Raw genomic sequence first — 22,704 nt, forward strand, 5'->3', positions numbered from 1 at the left:
GACGACCTATGTTTATTTTGGTATGGGAGGACAGAGGACACCGAGACTCGACCGACACACTAAACCCGACCTCTCTACGCGTACTCTACTTCACCAAAAAAGGTTAAAGGTTCCAAATAACAATAGTTAGAGTTTCTCCAATCTAGTAAAGTGGATTGGTTGAAATCTCCAAGGCGTTTTTTTGCATTTTTTTTCAAATATGAACACGTTAAAACTGAACTGTCTCGGATTTTTCAGTTTTGTATTCGCCCTGAGAAAATTCTATATAAAATAACATACCTGAACATTATATTCACAGTAGATTGATTTTTTGAGTTTTGTAATCACCTCAAGAAATTCTATATAAAATAACATACCTGAAAATTGTATTCACAGTAGATTGAATTCTTGAGTTTTTGTATTCGCACACAAGAAATTCTATATAAATAACATACCTGAAATTCTATTTACAGTAGATTGAATTTTTGAATTTTGTAATCACTCCAAGAAATTCTATATAAAATAACATACCTGAAAATTGTATCGCTATATACTAGACTTTTTGATTTCTGTGATTTTGGAGAAAGCATAATGGCATCCACCACCAGTTTCAATCGTAAAAATGATAAAACTGAATGTGTTACTTGTGGGAAGCTAATCTCAAGGAACAATTTATCGGTACACAGGGCAAGATGTAGCGAAACAGGTTCGAGAATTAATCGTTCGTCATCTTCTAAGTCTTGTGCTCGATGCGGAAAGATGATTAGCATTACAAATTTAAGTAAACACCTGAAAATTTGCAAACCATCGACCGAACAAGGAACATTGAAAAGAAAAATCGATGATCCAGGAACCGAAGCTTCCACTTCCAAACTAAGTAAATTATCGGATGAACGCAAACCAATTAGATCTGCATTCAACGACCAACTCCAGGATTTTTCAATTAAGTCAGAACCAGGCCGTGACATTCTAAGTTTCTTGGATGAAACGAAAACATCTGTACTAAATATTTTAAAAGATAAACTTGAAAACAACTCTATAAAAGTATACGTTGTTCTGTTTTCTGAATACGAGAAAGTTGATGGGACAACGAGTATTTTTTATCATCGTACAAAAAACCAGACTCTTTATTTTGCTGACGTCGAAAATTTAGACAACTTCTATTATAAAGTTTCCAACGAGCTGGTTAAGAAACATGACGATTTCGAGGCTAAAGGGTCGGGATGGTCTCTATGTGGAAGTCCTCACACGTTAACTGTTTACGTGAACCAATTCTCGCCTCTTCGCGCTTCCAGCTACGTTCCTCTTCCACCGAACATTCAACACAAGAGGGCTGTGTTAAATATACAGAACAGCGATAACAAGTGTTTTCTTTGGTGTATATTGGCTGCACTGCATCCTGTTTATTGCAAAAATAATCCACAGTGGGTTGGACATTACAAACAATACGAGACCGACTTTCAAAGTGTAATGTCTGACATTGAATACCCGGTGACATTGTCGGATATAACAAAGTTCGAAAATCGTGCAGGAAAACGCATCGCTATTAATGTATATTCCTTCACGTCAGATAAATATCTCGTGCATCCCGTCAGGATAAGCGATATCGACGATGACGATGCTTGTGTAATAAATCTTCTTCTCATTTCCAACGAGGATGTTCATCATTACACGCTAATTCGTTCAATGTCTCGATTACTAGGAAGCCAAACAACCAAGCATGAACATTGCATCGAAGTTTGCCAGAGATGCCTAACCACGTTCGACGATCGTGACCGACGTGATCATCAAAATCTTCATAGTCGTCAAATTGCTATCGATAAACTTGCCGAACATAAAATTTATTGCGGTGACAACAGACCGGCTAGAATGTTGATGCCCGAAACGAACGAAGTCGAAGAATTCAAAATGCACAAGGCATTGTTGGAACATCCCGCAATCATCGTCGCAGATTTCGAGTCTTTCCTCAAACCACTCTCCTACTGCGAACCGGATCCTGAAATTTCCTCCACAACGCCGTACCAGCTTCATCAACCTAATAGTTTCGGCTATGTTGTTGTGCGACGTGATAAAATAAATGAAGCATACATATACCGCGGGCCAAATGTAATCGAACACTTCCTGGAAAAAATGGTAGAGGAGGTTGAGGTAATTGGTAGCGTACTGCTTACATCAAAACCGATGGCACCTTTAACTGAAAATGAACTTCAAAATTGCAATTCCACTGAGGTGTGTCCGGTATGTGATCAAAGTTTCACTGATGAGAACAAAAAAATATTCCACCACGATCATTTCAGCGGAAACTACATAGGTGGAATTTGCAACACGTGCAATCTTAAAATCCAGAAATCTAAATTCATCCCCATATTCTTTCACAACGGAAGCGGATATGATTTTCACCACCTGGTGAGACATCTTGGCTACGATCCGAAACGTGTAGGTGTCTTGGCCGAGAATGAAGAACGCTACATTAGTCTCAGCAAGCAAGTGTCGATTCCGGGAACGAAAAATACAATCGAGATGCGCTTCCTGGATTCGTATAGATTTCTCTCTGCAAGTCTGGATGCTTTAGCGAACAAACTCACCGACAATCAATTTAAAATAACTAGAGCTAGTTTTCCCAACGTAGACATAGAATTCGTTAGACGTAAAGGGGTTTATCCTTACGAATATGTTAGTGATGGTTCTAAATTTAACGACGACGCTCTTCCACTTCCAAGAGAATTTTACAGCAGACTCAGAGAGAAAGGAATCACGGACGAAGAATACCAACACGCGCAACTCATGTGGGAGAAATTAGAATGTAGGACACTCGGAGACTACCACGACGCATACTTAAAATTAGACGTGACGATACTCGCGGATGTTTTTCAAGCGTTCAGGAAAACGGCAACGAATATTTATAAATTAGATCCAGCGTATTTCTACAGTCTACCGGGATTAGCGTGGTCGGCAATGTTATTCCAGACAAAGGTCAAGCTGGAACTGATATCGGACGTTGACATGTTGCTATTTATCGAAAGAGGGATACGAGGTGGAATGGTGCAATGCGTACAGGGACATGCAAAAGCTAATAACGTACACATGAAAGAAGATTACGATTCAAATCGAGCATCGAATTACATCTTCTACGCCGACGTTAATAATCTCTACGGACATGCCATGGTTCAGAAACTTCCTTACGGGGGATTCGAATGGTTAGATCCCACTTCGATAGACATTATTCATTTCGACGATAGCGAGTGTGGTTTCTTCGCAGAGGTAGATCTCCAATTCTCCGACCACCTGCACGACACGTTTTCGGATTTGCCTCCGACTCCCGAAATCAAATGTCCACCCGACTCGGTTCAAGACAAGCTTTTGTTAACATTGGACCCTAAACAGAGATACGTCGTCCACTACAAGAATCTCCGGTTTTTGATTGGGAAGGGTGTTCAGATAGTAAATGTTAGAAGAATACTAAAGTTTAAACATTCCACGTGGTTAAGACCTTACATAGAAACTAACACACAACATAGAACAGCTGCCACTTCCGATTTAGAAAAGGACTTCTTTAAATTAATGAACAATGCGGTGTACGGAAAGACCATGGAGAATGTTAGAAAGCACGTAGACGTGAAATTAATTTCCGATAAGAATAAATGTCGGAAGTGGATAGCCGATCCTAGATTCAAGTCGAGAAAAATTTACAACGAGAATTTGGCACTTTTCAATCTAGATATAAAATTGATGAAATTCAGAAAACCAATTTACGTTGGCGCAACGGTTCTCGACTTGTCGAAACTTTACATGTTCGAATTTCATTATGACGTGATGAAACCCTTCTGCAATGATAAAATATCACTTTTGTACACGGACACCGACAGCTTTATTTACAGCATACAAACACCTAACCTATACGAAGACATAAAAAATCCTTCCATGCTTGAGTATTTCGATACTTCTGCGTATCCTCAACCCAACAGATTTGGAATTCCATCTCGTAACAAAAAGTCCTAGGTAAACTGAAAGATGAATGTAACGGTGATATTATTGTCGAGTTCGCGGGTTTGCGTTCGAAGATGTATGCCATGAGAACAGAGAGTAGCGTCACGAAGAAAGCAAAAGGTGTGGGCAAAAATTCGGTGGAGAACAAACTCACCTTCCACGATTACATCGATTGCCTTTACTCACAATCGACGATACTAAGTATCCAAAGAATCCAAAGCGTAGACCACGTGATTACAACAAACAAAGTTAGGACAGTAGCATTAGATCCGCATGACGATAAAAGATGCATTTTGTCTTGTGGAATCCACACGTTGCCTTGGGGACACTATCGTTTAGAAATTAGTAAAAATTGTAGGCAATGCAAATGAAAAAATAAACTTAAATAACTATAACTAAAATAAAAAAATCTTTAACTTTCTCAACTTATCACATACTCAATAAATAACTAGCAAGGACAATGAATATCTTTGGTTTCCGAAAGCAAACAATGGAGACTGTACACCGCACGGCAGATCATGAATTTCTACCTTCCATGTTATCTAAACTCAACGGCCTGTTGATCAATCAATTTTCGGAACGCTGCTCTTCTTGCTGGAACAGTGACGATTTCGGATTCGCGACGATCGACATGACGAGGAAACCCAACGACGGAAAATACAGAAACAAAATCAACGACTTTCTAAACGTTGCAACGTTGAAGGTGAGTTTGTTCTCCACCGAATTTTTGCCCACACCTTTTGCTTTCTTCGTGACGCTACTCTCTGTTCTCATGGCATACATCTTCGAACGCAAACCCGCGAACTCGACAATAATATCACCGTTACATTCATCTTTCAGTTTACCTAGGACTTTTTTGTTACAGGATGGAATTCCAAATCTGTTGGGTTGAGGATACGCAGAAGTATCGAAATACTCAAGCATGGAAGGATTTTTTATGTCTTCGTATAGGTTAGGTGTTTGTATGCTGTAAATAAAGCTGTCGGTGTCCGTGTACAAAAGTGATATTTTATCATTGCAGAAGGGTTTCATCACGTCATAATGAAATTCGAACATGTAAAGTTTCGACAAGTCGAGAACCGTTGCGCCAACGTAAATTGGTTTTCTGAATTTCATCAATTTTATATCTAGATTGAAAAGTGCCAAATTCTCGTTGTAAATTTTTCTCGACTTGAATCTAGGATCGGCTATCCACTTCCGACATTTATTCTTATCGGAAATTAATTTCACGTCTACGTGCTTTCTAACATTCTCCATGGTCTTTCCGTACACCGCATTGTTCATTAATTTAAAGAAGTCCTTTTCTAAATCGGAAGTGGCAGCTGTTCTATGTTGTGTGTTAGTTTCTATGTAAGGTCTTAACCACGTGGAATGTTTAAACTTTAGTATTCTTCTAACATTTACTATCTGAACACCCTTCCCAATCAAAAACCGGAGATTCTTGTAGTGGACGACGTATCTCTGTTTAGGGTCCAATGTTAACAAAAGCTTGTCTTGAACCGAGTCGGGTGGACATTTGATTTCGGGAGTCGGAGGCAAATCCGAAAACGTGTCGTGCAGGTGGTCGGAGAATTGGAGATCTACCTCTGCGAAGAAACCACACTCGCTATCGTCGAAATGAATAATGTCTATCGAAGTGGGATCTAACCATTCGAATCCCCCGTAAGGAAGTTTCTGAACCATGGCATGTCCGTAGAGATTATTAACGTCGGCGTAGAAGATGTAATTCGATGCTCGATTTGAATCGTAATCTTCTTTCATGTGTACGTTATTAGCTTTTGCATGTCCCTGTACGCATTGCACCATTCCACCTCGTATCCCTCTTTCGATAAATAGCAACATGTCAACGTCCGATATCAGTTCCAGCTTGACCTTTGTCTGGAATAACATTGCCGACCACGCTAATCCCGGTAGACTGTAGAAATACGCTGGATCTAATTTATAAATATTCGTTGCCGTTTTCCTGAACGCTTGAAAAACATCCGCGAGAATCGTCACGTCTAATTTTAAGTATGCGTCGTGGTAGTCTCCGAGTGTCCTACATTCTAATTTCTCCCACATGAGTTGCGCGTGTTGGTATTCTTCGTCCGTGATTCCTTTCTCTCTGAGTCTGCTGTAAAATTCTCTTGGAAGTGGAAGAGCGTCGTCGTTAAATTTAGAACCATCACTAACATATTCGTAAGGATAAACCCCTTTACGTCTAACGAGTTCTATGTCTACGTTGGGAAAACTAGCTCTAGTTATTTTAAATTGATTGTCGGTGAGTTTGTTCGCTAAAGCATCCAGACTTGCAGAGAGAAATCTATACGAATCCAGGAAGCGCATCTCGATTGTATTTTTCGTTCCCGGAATCGACACTTGCTTGCTGAGACTAATGTAGCGTTCTTCATTCTCGGCCAAGACACCTACACGTTTCGGATCGTAGCCAAGATGTCTCACCAGGTGGTGAAAATCATATCCGCTTCCGTTGTGAAAGAATATGGGGATGAATTTAGGTTTCTGGATTTTAAGATTGCACGTGTTGCAAATTCCACCTATGTAGTTTCCGCTGAAATGATCGTGGTGGAATATTTTTTTGTTCTCATCAGTGAAACTTTGATCACATACCGGACACACCTCAGTGGAATTGTAATTTTGAAGTTCATTTTCAGTAAAAGGTGCCATCGTTTTTTATGTAAGCAGTACGCTACCAATTACCTCAACCTCCTCTACCATTTTTTCCAGGAAGTGTTCGATTACATTTGGCCCGCGGTATACAGGGTGTTTCTAAAGGTCGTTTACAACGCTTGGGAGGTGATTCCTCACACGAAAATAAGCAAAAAGTCTAAGTTCCATTTTTACGACAGAGGCTTCGTTTCCGAGATAGGAGCCTCGCAAAAGGTGACAAAGTGAATGTCACACTTAACTGGGACGAATACTATCACAGATAGAGAGGCGGTTCCAAGGGAATCATAAAGGAATCGTATGTGCTCAGTCCGGAAGTCACTATGAAAAGTTCACTGCACGCATGCGCAATGGAGTCCTCAAAGGAATTGGGGATTTCCAGCAACAACAATGCATGGAAAAGGTATGTAACGCAGCAAGAAGGACCGTGACAATGAGAAATGCGTTCAAGACAACACATCCCGACCTCAAACATCAAAACATGACCACCGAACACAAAATCCGAAAAGTTGAGCACGGTTGCATACCCCAGTTACACGCGAGGAATGAACGAATCATGTCATGTGGCATACGAGAGACAGGAGGAGGGAAAGAAAAACACAATATCAGATGATTGCGACAACGTGTATTTTTACACGCGACAACTGCGTAATATCCCCCCCCCCACACACACACAACAAACAACAAATGGTACAATATCTTACGCACAGACAGTCCGTGTCACTGTACACCAACTGAAGATGTCACTTTCACCACACAAAGGGGGTGGGGAGCAATACCAAAAGTGTTCTCACTGGTATTTGCCGAGGGCAATAATCACAGATGGTTTTCAAAATGTCTGCCGTTTACTTCTACGCAGAGATGACAGCGACGAATCAAGGATTGTCGAGTACGAGCAAACAAGCCAGGTGTATCTGCTACCGTCGCGGCGGCGACGTTGATGCGAGCAACGAGGTCCTCAGCTGATGTGACAGGTGTGTCGTATACGAGGGTTTTCATTTCTCCGCAGAAGAAAAAATCGAGAGGGTTGAGATCTGGCGACCTCGGTGGCCAAGGCACAGGCTCATCCCTACCAATGAACCTATTGCGAAACACGTCATGCAGGAAATGTCGTACATTACGATCGAAATGAGCTGGTGCACCATCGTGTTGGTACCACATTTCTTGCCGCAGTGCCAAAGGTACGGTCTCCAACAGTTCAGGCAGAACCTCACTAAGAAATGCATGATACGTGCGACCATTCAGGCGAACAGGGAGAATGTATGGTCCAATTAAATGATCATGTACTATCCCGCACCACACATTCACTGAAAACCTGTGCTGGTGATGGGCCACAAAAAGTGCATGTGGGTTGTCAAAGTCCCATACATGACTGTTTCTACTATTGAAGACATCCATCCTGGTGAAAATGGCTTCATCTGTCCACAATACGTTTGCCCCGAAGTGAGGGTTTGTGTCCAGCTGATGCAACAACCATTGGCAAAACTCCATACGAGGGCGAAAGTCACGAGGTAACAGTTCTTGTACTTTCTGCAGTTTAAAAGGGTGCATTCCTTCATCTGACAACACTCGCCAAACATTCACATGAGACGTGTTTCGTGCCCGAGCGAGCACTCGCGTACTGGTGCCAGGATGTTCTGCGACCGCTGTTAACACATCTTCTGCAAACTGATGTGTGCGTACACTTCGGGGTCTTCCAACTTCTTGTCGCGGTGGTAACACTGACCCTGTTTCACGCAGTCGACTGTCCACTACCTGAAAGAAGGTGTGAGACGGTAAACGTCTATGTGGAAAGCGTTCTCCATAAAGACGCCTTGCCTCACGGCTATTACCACGTGCCTCCCCATACATGAGATGCATGTCTGCTAGCTGCTGGGTCGTATACGCAGCCATCTGTGTAATAGGGAGCTGGAACTGCAAAGTATTGTTTTTGTTTAACACTGGCACACTGCACAAATTGGCCGTATCACCGTACGAACACCACAGACCAATTGTTGCGATACTTGACTTGCCCACTCCACCACGTCAACTTCTTTCAATGCAACATACTAGTACTCGTCAATGCGTATGACAACCTAGAGCGAACTGCTGATCATATCCCAGCACCTGCAACACGATTGGGACGACTGCCGGAGAGAACCAACCCTTCGAGCTCCTCTCGCGGGAACAGCAGTCATGAAGGTCAAACGTAGACTACGAGAGCCAGACTTGCCTGTGCAGCGCTTCCAAAACTGGTCTCTTTTACGTCACAATGATCGCGTGCGAACACTTTTGGTATTGCTCCCCACCCCCTTTGTGTGGTGAAAGTGACATCTTCAGTTGGTGTACAGTGACACGGACTGTCTGTGCGTAAGATATTGTAGCATTTGTTGTTTGTTGGGTGTGTGTGGGGGGGGGGGATATTACGTAGTTGTCGCGTGTAAAAATACACGTTGTCGCAATCATCTGATATTGTGTTTTTCTTTCCCTCCTCCTGTCTCTCGTATGCCACATGACATGATTCGTTCATTCCTCGCGTGTAACTGGGGTATGCAACCGTGCTCAACTTTTCGGATTTTGTGTTCGGTGGTCATGTTTTGATGTTTGAGGTCGGGATGTGTTGTCTTGAACGAATTTCTCATTGTCACGGTCCTTCTTGCTGCGTTACATACCTTTTCCATGCATTGTTGTTGCTGGAAATCCCCAATTCCTTTGAGGACTCCATTGCGCATGCGTGCAGTGAACTTTTCATAGTGACTTCCGGACTGAGCACATACGATTCCTTTATGATTCCCTTGGAACCGCCTCTCTATCTGTGATAGTATTCGTCCCAGCTAGGTGTGACGTTCACTTTGTCACCTTTTGCGAGGCTCCTATCTCGGAAACGAAGCCTCAGTCGTAAAAATGGAACTTAGACTTTTTGCTTGTTTTCGTGTGAGGAATCACCTCCCAAGCGTTGTAAACGACCTTTAGAAACACCTAGTATATATGCTTCATTTATTTTATCACGTCGCACAACAACATAGCCGAAACTATTAGGTTGATGAAGCTGGTACGGCGTTGTGGAGGAAATTTCAGGATCCGGTTCGCAGTAGGAGAGTGGTTTGAGGAAAGACTCGAAATCTGCGACGATGATTGCGGGATGTTCCAACAATGCCTTGTGCATTTTGAATTCTTCGACTTCGTTCGTTTCGGGCATCAACATTCTAGCCGGTCTGTTGTCACCGCAATAAATTTTATGTTCGGCAAGTTTATCGATAGCAATTTGACGACTATGAAGATTTTGATGATCACGTCGGTCACGATCGTCGAACGTGGTTAGGCATCTCTGGCAAACTTCGATGCAATGTTCATGCTTGGTTGTTTGGCTTCCTAGTAATCGAGACATTGAACGAATTAGCGTGTAATGATGAACATCCTCGTTGGAAATGAGAAGAAGATTTATTACACAAGCATCGTCATCGTCGATATCGCTTATCCTGACGGGATGCACGAGATATTTATCTGACGTGAAGGAATATACATTAATAGCGATGCGTTTTCCTGCACGATTTTCGAACTTTGTTATATCCGACAATGTCACCGGGTATTCAATGTCAGACATTACACTTTGAAAGTCGGTCTCGTATTGTTTGTAATGTCCAACCCACTGTGGATTATTTTTGCAATAAACAGGATGCAGTGCAGCCAATATACACCAAAGAAAACACTTGTTATCGCTGTTCTGTATATTTAACACAGCCCTCTTGTGTTGAATGTTCGGTGGAAGAGGAACGTAGCTGGAAGCGCGAAGAGGCGAGAATTGGTTCACGTAAACAGTTAACGTGTGAGGACTTCCACATAGAGACCATCCCGACCCTTTAGCCTCGAAATCGTCATGTTTCTTAACCAGCTTGTTGGAAACTTTATAATAGAAGTTGTCTAAATTTTCGACGTCAGCAAAATAAAGAGTCTGGTTTTTTGTACGATGATAAAAAATACTCGTTGTCCCATCAACTTTCTCGTATTCAGAAAACAGAACAACGTATACTTTTATAGAGTTGTTTTCAAGTTTATCTTTTAAAATATTTAGTACAGATGTTTTCGTTTCATCCAAGAAACTTAGAATGTCACGGCCTGGTTCTGACTTAATTGAAAAATCCTGGAGTTGGTCGTTGAATGCAGATCTAATTGGTTTGCGTTCATCCGATAATTTACTTAGTTTGGAAGTGGAAGCTTCGGTTCCTGGATCATCGATTTTTCTTTTCAATGTTCCTTGTTCGGTCGATGGTTTGCAAATTTTCAGGTGTTTACTTAAATTTGTAATGCTAATCATCTTTCCGCATCGAGCACAAGACTTAGAAGATGACGAACGATTAATTCTCGAACCTGTTTCGCTACATCTTGCCCTGTGTACCGATAAATTGTTCCTTGAGATTAGCTTCCCACAAGTAACACATTCAGTTTTATCATTTTTACGATTGAAACTGGTGGTGGATGCCATTATGCTTTCTCCAAAATCACAGAAATCAAAAAGTCTAGTATATAGCGATACAATTTTCAGGTATGTTATTTTATATAGAATTTCTTGGAGTGATTACAAAATTCAAAAATTCAATCTACTGTAAATAGAATTTCAGGTATGTTATTTATATAGAATTTCTTGTGTGCGAATACAAAAACTCAAGAATTCAATCTACTGTGAATACAATTTTCAGGTATGTTATTTTATATAGAATTTCTTGAGGTGATTACAAAACTCAAAAAATCAATCTACTGTGAATATAATTTTCAGGTATGTTATTTTATATAGAATTTTCTCAGGGCGAATACAAAACTGAAAAATCCGAGACAGTTCAGTTTTAACGTGTTCATATTTGAAAAAAAATGCAAAAAAACGCCTTGGAGATTTCAACCAATCCACTTTACTAGATTGGAGAAACTCTAACTATTGTTATTTGGAACCTTTAACCTTTTATGGTGACGTAGAGTACGCGTAGAGAGGTCGGGTTTAGTGTGTCGGTCGAGTCTCGGTGTCCTCTGTCCTCCCATACCAAAATAAACATAGGTCGTCATGGAACAAAAACAAAATGTACCGAAAATTTTCTAAGTCCAGCGTTTAAAAAATCTTAAATTGCAAATATCTCGAAAATGGTAAGAGTTATCGAAAAAATATATCGAAAAACACCCCCATACGGCATCGTTAGATGGCCCCTGTCGATTTTGGAGGTGTAGAATACGTATACCAAGTTTTGGTGGTCCTGGGTCAAGGGTTAAGAAGTTAGCCCAGCCCCTCCCAAAAACTTTGATCACTCGTAACTTTTGAACGAATAGTCGTAGAGAGGTCGGGTTTAGTGTGTCGGTCGAGTCTCGGTGTCCTCTGTCCAGCGTTAAATTGCAAATATCTCGAATTTTTGACAAACAGACATAGGACAAAAAAAAACCTGGAAAGACAGAGACATGGACATAGATATTACACATAGACATAGCCATTAGACAACTTAACCTAACTTAACCGGGAACACGAGCCCGGACATAGACATTAGACAACTTAACCTAACTTAACCGGGAACACGAGCCCGGGGACAGGGATAGGACCCCGGGAACACGAGCCCAGGGACAGGAATAGGACCCCGGGGACAGGGGTCCAGGGACAGGGGGGACCCCCGGGGACAGGGGGTGGTCACTCCACCGCAGCAGTGGTTGAACGCAGCTAATGATCGAATATTGTTTCCAATGTGCTTTGGATACATACATGAACACCATATATATATATATCAAGAACAACATATACATTCAACAACCCCGTTCAGAATCCGTAGACTCAACACAGAGAAGTAAATATACACACTGTTAAAGACTCCTAGACACGCTGAAAAACTTTCGACCACGACCGGGTTCGAACCTATAGGCCACACGTAGAACGAACAATGACAAGAACGAGTGAACGCCTTAACACGCACGGCTACGGAGGAGAACCGAGAGAGGTCGTGTAAAATTGTTCTTATATACCCAACAAAACTCAGACACTGTCATACGCGAGAGCTAAAATTTGCAACAACTATAATTACCCAACACTAGCAACAAGAACAAAAAAAAATATATCAATTACTTGTATAATATTAATTAGTAACTTTAGATAATATTAATTATTAGTTTTCAGTTGTAATTAATTTTAAAAAAAACAATTAATAACATGTTAGGTGATGATAACCAAGTGCAAAAAGCATTGCATTTTTTTTTACACACAAACAAAGCACCACTTAGTTCACAAAACCTCTAACAGATGGCAGATAGTTACATGGTTCTAGTTAGGATGATGATTTTTGGGTTGTTGGATTGGGGTTGAAGAAGACTATTTGTTATAGTGACCACAGTATTGTTTTTTTTGTGTGTGTGTGTTTTCTGTTCTCTTACGAGATTTAATATAGGTTGTCATAGAACCCTCCAATTCATGACTTAGGATAAATCTGTTTGGTGATTCATCATGTACGCCTATATGTAAGTAAAATATGATTAGAACCTATGTTCGGAAATCCAAAATGGCGACCGGAAGTGGGGTTATCTTGGAAACGGTAAGACTTAGCAAAAAATCTGTTTGCGGATACATCACGTACAGTGGGATCCATAAGTATTACCCTGCAAATTGTCCATGATTAATTTCATTAATTTTTCTCTTACATCCTATGTGATTTCAAGCGATGGATTTTTATGTATGCTTGTGCAGAAGTTGTCAACAGTTTGTTTTGAGTTTTCTTTTCATTCTTGAAGCTGTTATTGGGTCAAATAAAGTGCACGAAGATGGTGATGGACAATTTGCACGGTAATACTCATGGATCCCACTGTACGCCTATACGTGAGAAAAAGTATGAATATAACCTATGTTCGGAAATCGAAAATGGCGACCGGAAGTGGTGTTATCTTGGAAACGGTAAGACTTGTTAAAAATCTGTTTACGGATTCGTCATGTACACCTATACGTGAGAAAAAGTATGAATAGAACCTATGTTCGGAAATCGAAAATGGCGACCGGAAGTGGGGTTATCTTGGAAACGGTAAGACTTGTTAAAAATCTGTTTACGGATTCGTCATGTACACCTATACGTGAGAAAAAGTATGAATAGAACCTATGTTCGGAAATCGAAAATGGCGACCGGAAGTGGGGTTATCTTGGAAACGGTAAGACTTGTTAAAAATCTGTTTACGGATTCGTCATGTACGCCTATATGTAAGTAAAATATGAATAGAACCTATGCTCGGAAATCCAAAATGGCGACCGGAAGTGGGGTTATCTTGGAAACGGTAAGACTTAGGAAAAATCTGTTTGCGAATTCGACGACTGCAAGATCAAGAACGTTTATCTCAAGAACGGTAGGAACGAAGTGTTCCCGCGCGAGAATTACATCCTCGACATGACCAAAGATGATTACCTCAAACTTTACGAAGCTTATACCTCTTACAAACGCGTGACCGAGGGAAACGTGGACATGTACTACACTCCCAGCGAATTCAAAATCCGCAGGCCGATGTTCGTCATCAACACCACGAAGCGGAAGCAGGTGGTGGTCAACGATCGAACCAACATCAAGATCGTCTGCGAGTTCAACAGTCCGTTGCCCGAGGATACCGTGTGCAGCGTCATCCTGATTGCAGATAAGTCCTTCGCGTACGACGTGAAGAACGAGAGGGTGACGGAACAGTTTTAAAATTCATAAAAAAATTGCCACATACTAAAAAAAAAAAATCAACATCCAACACATTTTAGGTTATACAAAATTTGTGAAAACCTTAAAATACTGAAATATTAAAACAAACAGAGTCCCTTGTAGGTTAGTTCGGTACTTAAAAGATCGTAAATAAAAAAAATAGGTTAAGTTATATCACTTAGGATCGTAAAAAAATTAAAAAATCGTAAGAAAAAAAAAGATAGGTTAAGTTATATCACGTAAGATCGTGATATACCTATCAAGTACGAGGTGGGAAACAAAGTTGTGCATTGAAACTTGTACTAAAACATCGCTGAACGCTAAAACATCGACAAAAAATTGTCAAAATATGTCAAAAACTGATATTCAATTGATAAAAAAAGGGATACCTACTAAGTACTATTTTGAACCGGCCCAATTACACTACTATCTAGTTTTGGGGAATGGACATGAGTATAATGTCAAAATTATTGCATAACTTAAAACATTGACATTTATTGCACTAGCAAAGGTAAATGTGGAATGCAAAAAGCTCAGTCCCTGGCCCCTCAGCTGTTAGGTTAAACAGCATAAAAAATTTCATCACTGATAGCAAGCATTGTCATATGGACAAAAACAGATCTAGTAATGAGTTATAACCTGAGCTGTCTTGCAAGTCTCTCGAGTTTGATATCTGATGAAGGAATATGATGCCACTATAAACAGAAAAAAAAATATGCAGTCCCTGGCATGAGGTGGATTATGAACCTCGACATATAGAGTTGTACAATGGATGTTCTTTTTTATTAAAGCATAGCGGTGTGTTTTCAATATCAGCGCAACATGCATGCAAAGGAGGGAGGGAAACCAAAATGGATAATTCTCATTTCGATTGCAATACTTTTGCTAGTCACGCTATCTAGAAGGACACTGGAAGATGGCTAAAAGCGAGGGAAGGAGAGAAGTGTTACCTTTTACCCCTTTGCCTGTGTGTGATGAAATAGTTTTACATGCATACGGCTGTCTGAAAGACAGCTTTATTGAGAATCCATAAACATATACCGCGTGCGGCACCTAAAAGTACCACCTGAAATAGCGAAGAATCCAGAAACAGTAGCGATGTGAGGTTTGCGGGAAACAATAATATCAAATGGGGCTCGTAAATCGGAGGTATGGGGTGGGTCGAAAAATATCGACAAATGGGGCATCTGGACCAAAGTCATATTTTTTTAAATGGAACGATATATAATAACATGCATAATATAAAAGAACACACGCAGAGAAAGACAACGCCGTTGGTCTCATGCATCTACTGCACATAGGAACGAAGATATGGCCATATGATAATATGTAAACAAACTAACAAGTGGCCCACTTGACCGTCAGTACCACGGCATGTACAAGTATGAGATGACGGAAGGCATTGGACAAGATGAAGACAGAACGAGTTAAAGGAAGAAAAAATACAGTAGACATCGTCAGCACCATGTATTTGACAGTGTTACAGCATAATAGAAATGACCATGACAGTATGTCGAAGCACCACTGCGTAAGAAGCGAAAACCTGTCAAAGTGTGTGTTCAAAGTGGTGGCCGTCAGCTGCGATACAGGTAACGAGGCGCCCACGCAAAGATCGTTGCACAGAATGTAGCATCTCGTAGGGAATGTCCCTACAGCCTGCAGATATGCGGTGTTGCATATCCTCTGGAGTTGTTGGCACATCCCGGTAGACAATGTCCTTCAGCTTTCCCCACAGGAAAAAGTCTAACGGTGTCAAATCTGGGGAACGAGCCGGTCATTTCACAGCCCCTCCATGTCCAATCCAACGATTTGGAAATGTAGCGCGTCTTGTACATTTCCCTCCTTGTCTGAAGTGGTATGTCCTCCAATAGTACAGGCAGTTCATGTTGTACAAACTGTATGTATCGGTCAGAATTCAGTGTCCCTTGTATAAAAAAGGGCCAATGAGATGTTCACCCACTATACCACACCACACGTTCACACTCCATGGGCGCTGGCGTTCCACTTGGCGAAGCCAATGTGGATTTGTCACTCACCAATAGTGCATGTTCCTTAGGTTGAAATTTCCATGATTGGTAAAAGTTGCCTCGTCAGTGAAGAGGATATGTGACAAATCGGGTGTGTCGTGTCGTAACATCCATGTGCAAAACCGAACACGGTCCACAAAATCATTCCCGTGAAGTTCCTGATGGAGGGAGATATGATATGGGTGAAACTTGTGTGTGTGCAGAATGCGCAATACACTTCGCTGACTCATCCCAGCATCCCTGGCAATTTCACGGGAGCTAACGTGCGGATTTACAGCAACAGCGGCGAGAACATTTGTTGCACCTGCCCCACCTATAGTTGGCTTGTTCCGCACACGTGCTCGTGTTGTTACACTTCCGGTGTCTCTTCATTTAATAAATAACTTACCAAACAGACCTCGAGATGGCTGTCGTCTGTCCGGATATCTCTCTGCGTACACACGGTAAGCTTCTGAGGCATTCTTTCGGCATTCCCCATAAATCAGGATCATGTCCGCTTTTTCTATGTTTGTGAACACCATAATCTTCGCTCTTACCACTACGACTGCTTGCTATGAACTAACACGATCTCGTGGACCTGCTACCAAAACTTTCTCTGCGTAAAGGCAGTTCTGTCAGGCACCTGAGAAGTCTTACATGCCGTGGTACTGACGGTCAAGTGGGCCACTTGTTAGTTTGTTTACATATTTTCACATGGCCATATCTTCGTTCTTATGTGCAGTAGATGCATGAGACCAACGGCGTTGTGTTTCTCTGCGTGTGCTCTTTTATATTATGCATGTTATTGTATATCGTTCCATTTTTAAAAAAATTGACTTTGCTGCAGATGCCCCATTTGTCGATATTTTTCGACCCACCCCATACCTCCGATTTACGAGCCCCATTTGATATTATTGTTTCCCGCAAACCTCACATCGCTACTGTTTCTGGTTTCTTCGCTATTTCAGGTGGTAATTTTAGGTGCCTCACGCGGTATATTGACATATTTTGGCCTTTATTACAAGGCAAAGAAATCGCTAAAGCGTACCCTGTATTTTACATATGGAAAAAAGTATAGTCACAACAATGTTTGTTACTCGTAATATTTTTTTACTCATATTGTAGGTTGAAAATTTCAATGTAATAACTAGGCCTATAATGTCCTTATTTTGTTTCACTTTTCTTTTATATCAAGAATGAAATGGATGTTAAACTACAGAAATACATTTGTACATAAGAATAGGCTACTAAGAAGTCAGCAATATTTTACAGTTGCAGTGGCTGTATTACCTTAGTCCCATCCCAGGCATTCAGTACAAACAATTGACGAAGGATCACTACAGATATGACGTCCACATTTTTCACAATGTTTTCTGGTTGTATTGTCTCTCGCCCTCCCATACAGATAGCAGCGACCTCTACTGTTATCTTGTTGTCTGCGCTCAGGCTGAAGAGTTTCTTCGATTACAAGAAGGGCCTTCCCTCTTCTCTTCAGATGTACAGGGATGAAAGAAAGCTGGATTAGACCCTTAATCAAAGGTTTTATGAGTTCCAACACCAAACTTTTCAGGAATGTTGTCTTGCAGGTAGTTTAGCTGCAGCATTGTTGAACTTGTAAATGATTGAGGCGTGGACCACAAGTTTTGCCCCACAAGTTCTAGGACTTTTTTGATAGGCGCAAGCCGATGAATTTCTCTTCGCTGCTGACGATCTCTGGTGTCGTCAAAACGAAGACATCACATGAGAAAATAAAATCTATTCTCACTCATGGTAAGATAACAGACTTCCACACGAGTCCCTGCAGAATTGTCCTGCACCTGCTTAGTTTGTTTTTTTCTGTTACTGCCCAAACAGCCGGTTAGTAGCAAAATGCCTATGAAAGCACGAATTTGAACAACATTCGTGTGTTTTGTGTCCCTGTCTTGGCTAAAATGAAATGTTGGTTCATGTAACTATAGTTCCAATAACGTTAAAAAGTACAAAGCAATAAAGTAATCTGCGTGCTTCCCTACCCTGTCCAGTTTGTCCTAAGAGCCGCAAAAATAATGTTCTCAGCTCTGATTCGTATATTTCTGGGCTGAGGGGGATAGCTTTTCCACTTTATTATATTTTTCAACTGGTCTCTTACAACACATAAATTTGCAAATGGGATGTTCTCTTCATTACTGGATTTTTTTTCCGCATTTGGCCCCAGGTCTTTTTCGACATTTTCACTTGGTCCTTATGTGGCTCATCTGCTTCTTCGGTGTAAAAAAGATCGTCCTGGACATCTAAATGGTCATATCCAGCATCGTCACTATCATTCTCCACAACATCGTCCTCATCGGAACTCTCACCAAGCAATACGTCCAAAATAAGAGAGTTATTGCAGAGTCGTGGACGCTTCGGTGCATTCATAACGCCGTTAATCGCGCGGGGGACAAGTGTCACCCAACTGACTTTCAAGCGCAATAACACGGGCTAGTCCTCACTACAACATTCAAACGCATATTAGTCGGTAATGTAGGCGAAAAGTATTGAAGCAGCTACCACTCCCCTCCTACACATTGCTTGGCGATAACGAAAACAAAGGGGCTGGGTGACAATGTTTATCTATAGCTGTACATATAGAAGAAGAAAAAAGTTACCTGACCAATAAAGTGTAACAATACCGATCCTGAACCTTTGTCGGATGACGTAGTGGTAACGTTGTTGCAATCCCACCCCCGATGGCGTATAGACATAAATGTTTTCATAACGTGAAATACTGTTAACCCTCGGATGCATGTCACTTATTTTTTACAACTTTACATATGTGGGGTCAATTTGACCCCAATGCAATTATGCATTGAAATAAGTGCGACAGAGTAAATAGTTCAGCTAATATGGTTCATTGGTCAATAAATATAACTCTGAATATAACATAGGAAACAATTACCCTTTTGTTATTATCATTTAAGCCCCCCCAAAAGAACAATGTATTGACAATTCACTGTTCTACATATTAATATTCACGTTACAACTGGCATTAAATACAATTTCCCGAGCACGACCTGGAGATACCTTTGAAAGCATCCGAAATTTCTGCTTCATTGCGAGTTAGATCAATTAGGCGGAAAATAAACCGTTTATCAGCAATGCTAGAGAAAAAAAACATATCTCACATTCAGCTATAGGCAATTATCGAAAACCAAACAGACCACTTGAAGAAACAAGACAAGAAATATTCAAAACAACAATGCTGACTAAATTTATAAGAACGCCCGCTGATCTTTACAGAGGCTGCCGCCAGTACACGAAAGTAGTATATCGGCATCCTTCTCAATGTTTGCCTGTTGCTATAGCTATAATAACGGTATTACTTCAGTACCTAACATTCGGCGCTCAATATGACGACATGCCATAATATAACACTCTAAAGGTTATTGTTTTCAGTTGAACGTAGGGGGTGCTGAAGGGCGTGCTGAAGAAAATTAAGGGGTGCCCAAAGGGGTGATTAAATCATAAATAATCCTGAAAAACATTTAATAAAAGTAGATTATAACCTTACAATTCGCTCGCAATTATCAGAACTTCAGTTGACCTGAGAAACAGTATTTTAGAGATAACACAATACAGCACTAAATATTATTTTATCTAGAACAAATACATTTAAAAAAAATAAAAATAAAAAATAATAAAAAAGAAATAAAAAGAAGAATGTGCCGGCCTCTCATGGCAATTCAATACACCTCACTCGCATTCTGAGCACACCACAACCACACTGCTGTGGACCATGCACACAGGTTTCCCACACCTTCTGCAACGTTCCGTCGTCTTCCTGTCTTGTCTTGTGCAGAACTGGCATCTTACTCTCTTCTTTGAAGATCTATCCTACAGTCTCTGTGCCTGCCTTACTACGCCGCAAAGTTTCATTGCCTCGATTACTGGTTTCTTCATGTTCAAGCTTTGGCACCTCCCCCGCATGTGAGGAAGAATCAACTCATTCTCCAACTCGATAAGGAACATACGGCGTCTGTGACTGACGCCTGAATAGTAATTAAAATGCTGTGACAAGTAGCATGTGTATGCATTGAGAACGCCTACATTGATTACATTATAGAAGAGGGCCATTGGCCATCGAGGTGTCTGTCTTCAGCAGGTGTATGTTTGAAATAGTTTGTCCATGACGTCCACTCCATTGTAAAGCTTTATGATTTCTGGCTTCTTCTTAGAATCATCATCATCATCAATGTGTATGTCATGATGCATGGTATTGAGTATAATGACATTCTTGCTTTTCTTCGGCACGTAGCTTACCAGGATCTCATTTTCATCGAAGGCGAATTGTGATGTGCAAGGCTGTCTTGTCTTCATATTAGTAAGTGCAGGTGGGATTTCACGTCTGTTTTTCTTTAATGTTCAAACAATGGTTACATTTTGTAACAGGAGATCTTTAGCCAAGTCATGACTTGTGAAGAATTGGTCAGTTGTGATATTTCTTCCAGAGTTCCGCAGAGTGTAGCACAGTTTCTTCACGACGTTGCTGACGAGGTTCTTTTGAACAGGCTCTTCTGGCTATCATCCCAAGTAGATTAGACCGTATTTGGCGTAAAAGTTATCAGCATCGAACAACCAGAAGATCTTGATGCCGTATTTGGTCAGCTTACTTGGCATGTATTGCACGAACTTGCATCTCCCACGGAAAGGCACTAACTGTTCATCAACCGTAAGAAAGGCGCCGGGTACCATATATACCAGATATATCGAAATGCAGCCATGTGATCAGTCTCCAAACGTGCAGCGCCAGTACGTTTGTCATCAGATCAGAGCAGTCTTCTGATGTCTTCGAAACGATTTACTCCAAAGGTTGCTTTGTATTGTTACTTCGGGTTGGAAAATTTGTTGAGAAAAAGCTCATGAACAGGATCATCCCAACTTCTCTGAGTTGGCCTCGAACCGCGCCAAATACATCTGCGCATGCGCACTTTGCAGTGAGTCATGGCAGGGTGGGTGGTTGACCTTGAGATGATTTAGTTTATTTTTTCCGTAATTGATCATAATATGTAGGATCAATTTCCCTTTATGAATGTTTTCATGCTGTTTTCAGGCTGCGGTCAAAATGACCCCACACATGGAAAGGAGGGGTATTGTTAAAAAAAACGTTAAAAATATAATTTAAAATAAATTGTAAGAAATTTATTTATACATGTTCCTATAGCTGAAGTAGCATGGTAAGATGTCACAGAAAATCAGAATTATGTATTTAGATTTTACTATAATACCAGGAAATAAACAGACAGTGGGGTCAAAATGACCCCACACATGCATCCGAGGGTTAATGGAAATGCGTTGTTTCTAATGTTCAATATAGAAATCATATAACAAGAAAAAGAAGAAAAGAAATGTTGCGAGGCAGATACGGAGGCTCAACTCAAACACATATATGATCAGACAAGATGTCAACGATGCGTTCATAACTAAGGTGTGATTATTCAAAAATTCAAATAGTGCAGTGAGAAACAACCAAGTAACTAACTCTCTAAGCTTCTTAAACCCGATGAGGACAAATACAAGCACATCCTGAACTGAGAAAGATCTATCTATTTACTATTTTTCTATTCTAACCGATTTTTGCTTTTAGGTCCATTCGACCCCTCATGGTATACTGACTTTTATTACGAGCTCCCAGTGCCCATCCCCCTGATGGTGGAGGAAGCGAATCTATTTATCCTTGCCAAGTTGGACATGAAATAGCATGATATTTGGGAGACTATAATTTATACATGTGGTTGCGTGGCTGCGTACAGAGGATGACAAGGTACCCAAGGATGCCATAGCTCGTGCGAATGAGGTATTTTATTAAGCACATATTTTGATGAGTGTAAAGAATTAAGTAATTCACAAGGGACTGAGGCATAGTTCGAATCTCTCGGTCTAGGTATGGATGCAGACAGGCACGAAGTTTTGTGTGTGGACGTAAAAAAATGTCCTTCACCCCGATGGCATAGTGGTAATGTTGTTCTTACCTTGTTCCCTATTAAGAAGTTCTTCTCAAAATAAATCAACCACTCTCTCTCTTCTCCTCCTATCTTCGTAACCAGAAAAGGTTTTCTCAAACGTTTAGACGACTACAAAAAACGTTGAAATGTATGAAGTAATGAAGAAACATTGTTGCATTGTAATCGAATGAGTTCGTTGAATATGCAGAACTGTTCACTCTCACCTAATTTAAATAAAATTCAATAATTAATGTTATTAATAGAGTTAAACATTTGCCATTCTGAAATGGCGACGGAGAACACCTAGGCTATCATCATAACATTATTTTCAGCAGGATAATAATAACAATATTATACATATTAAGAAAATAGGCCCAAGAGATTCTTATTTCACTATTTTATTTACTACACTCGTTTCTAACCTGTCCACATTGGAAACCGAAA

The sequence above is a fragment of the Lepisma saccharinum genome, chromosome 1 (genome assembly GCF_977018435.1).
Source record: "Lepisma saccharinum chromosome 1, izLepSacc3.1, whole genome shotgun sequence".
NCBI classification, from domain to species: domain Eukaryota; kingdom Metazoa; phylum Arthropoda; class Insecta; order Zygentoma; family Lepismatidae; genus Lepisma; species Lepisma saccharinum.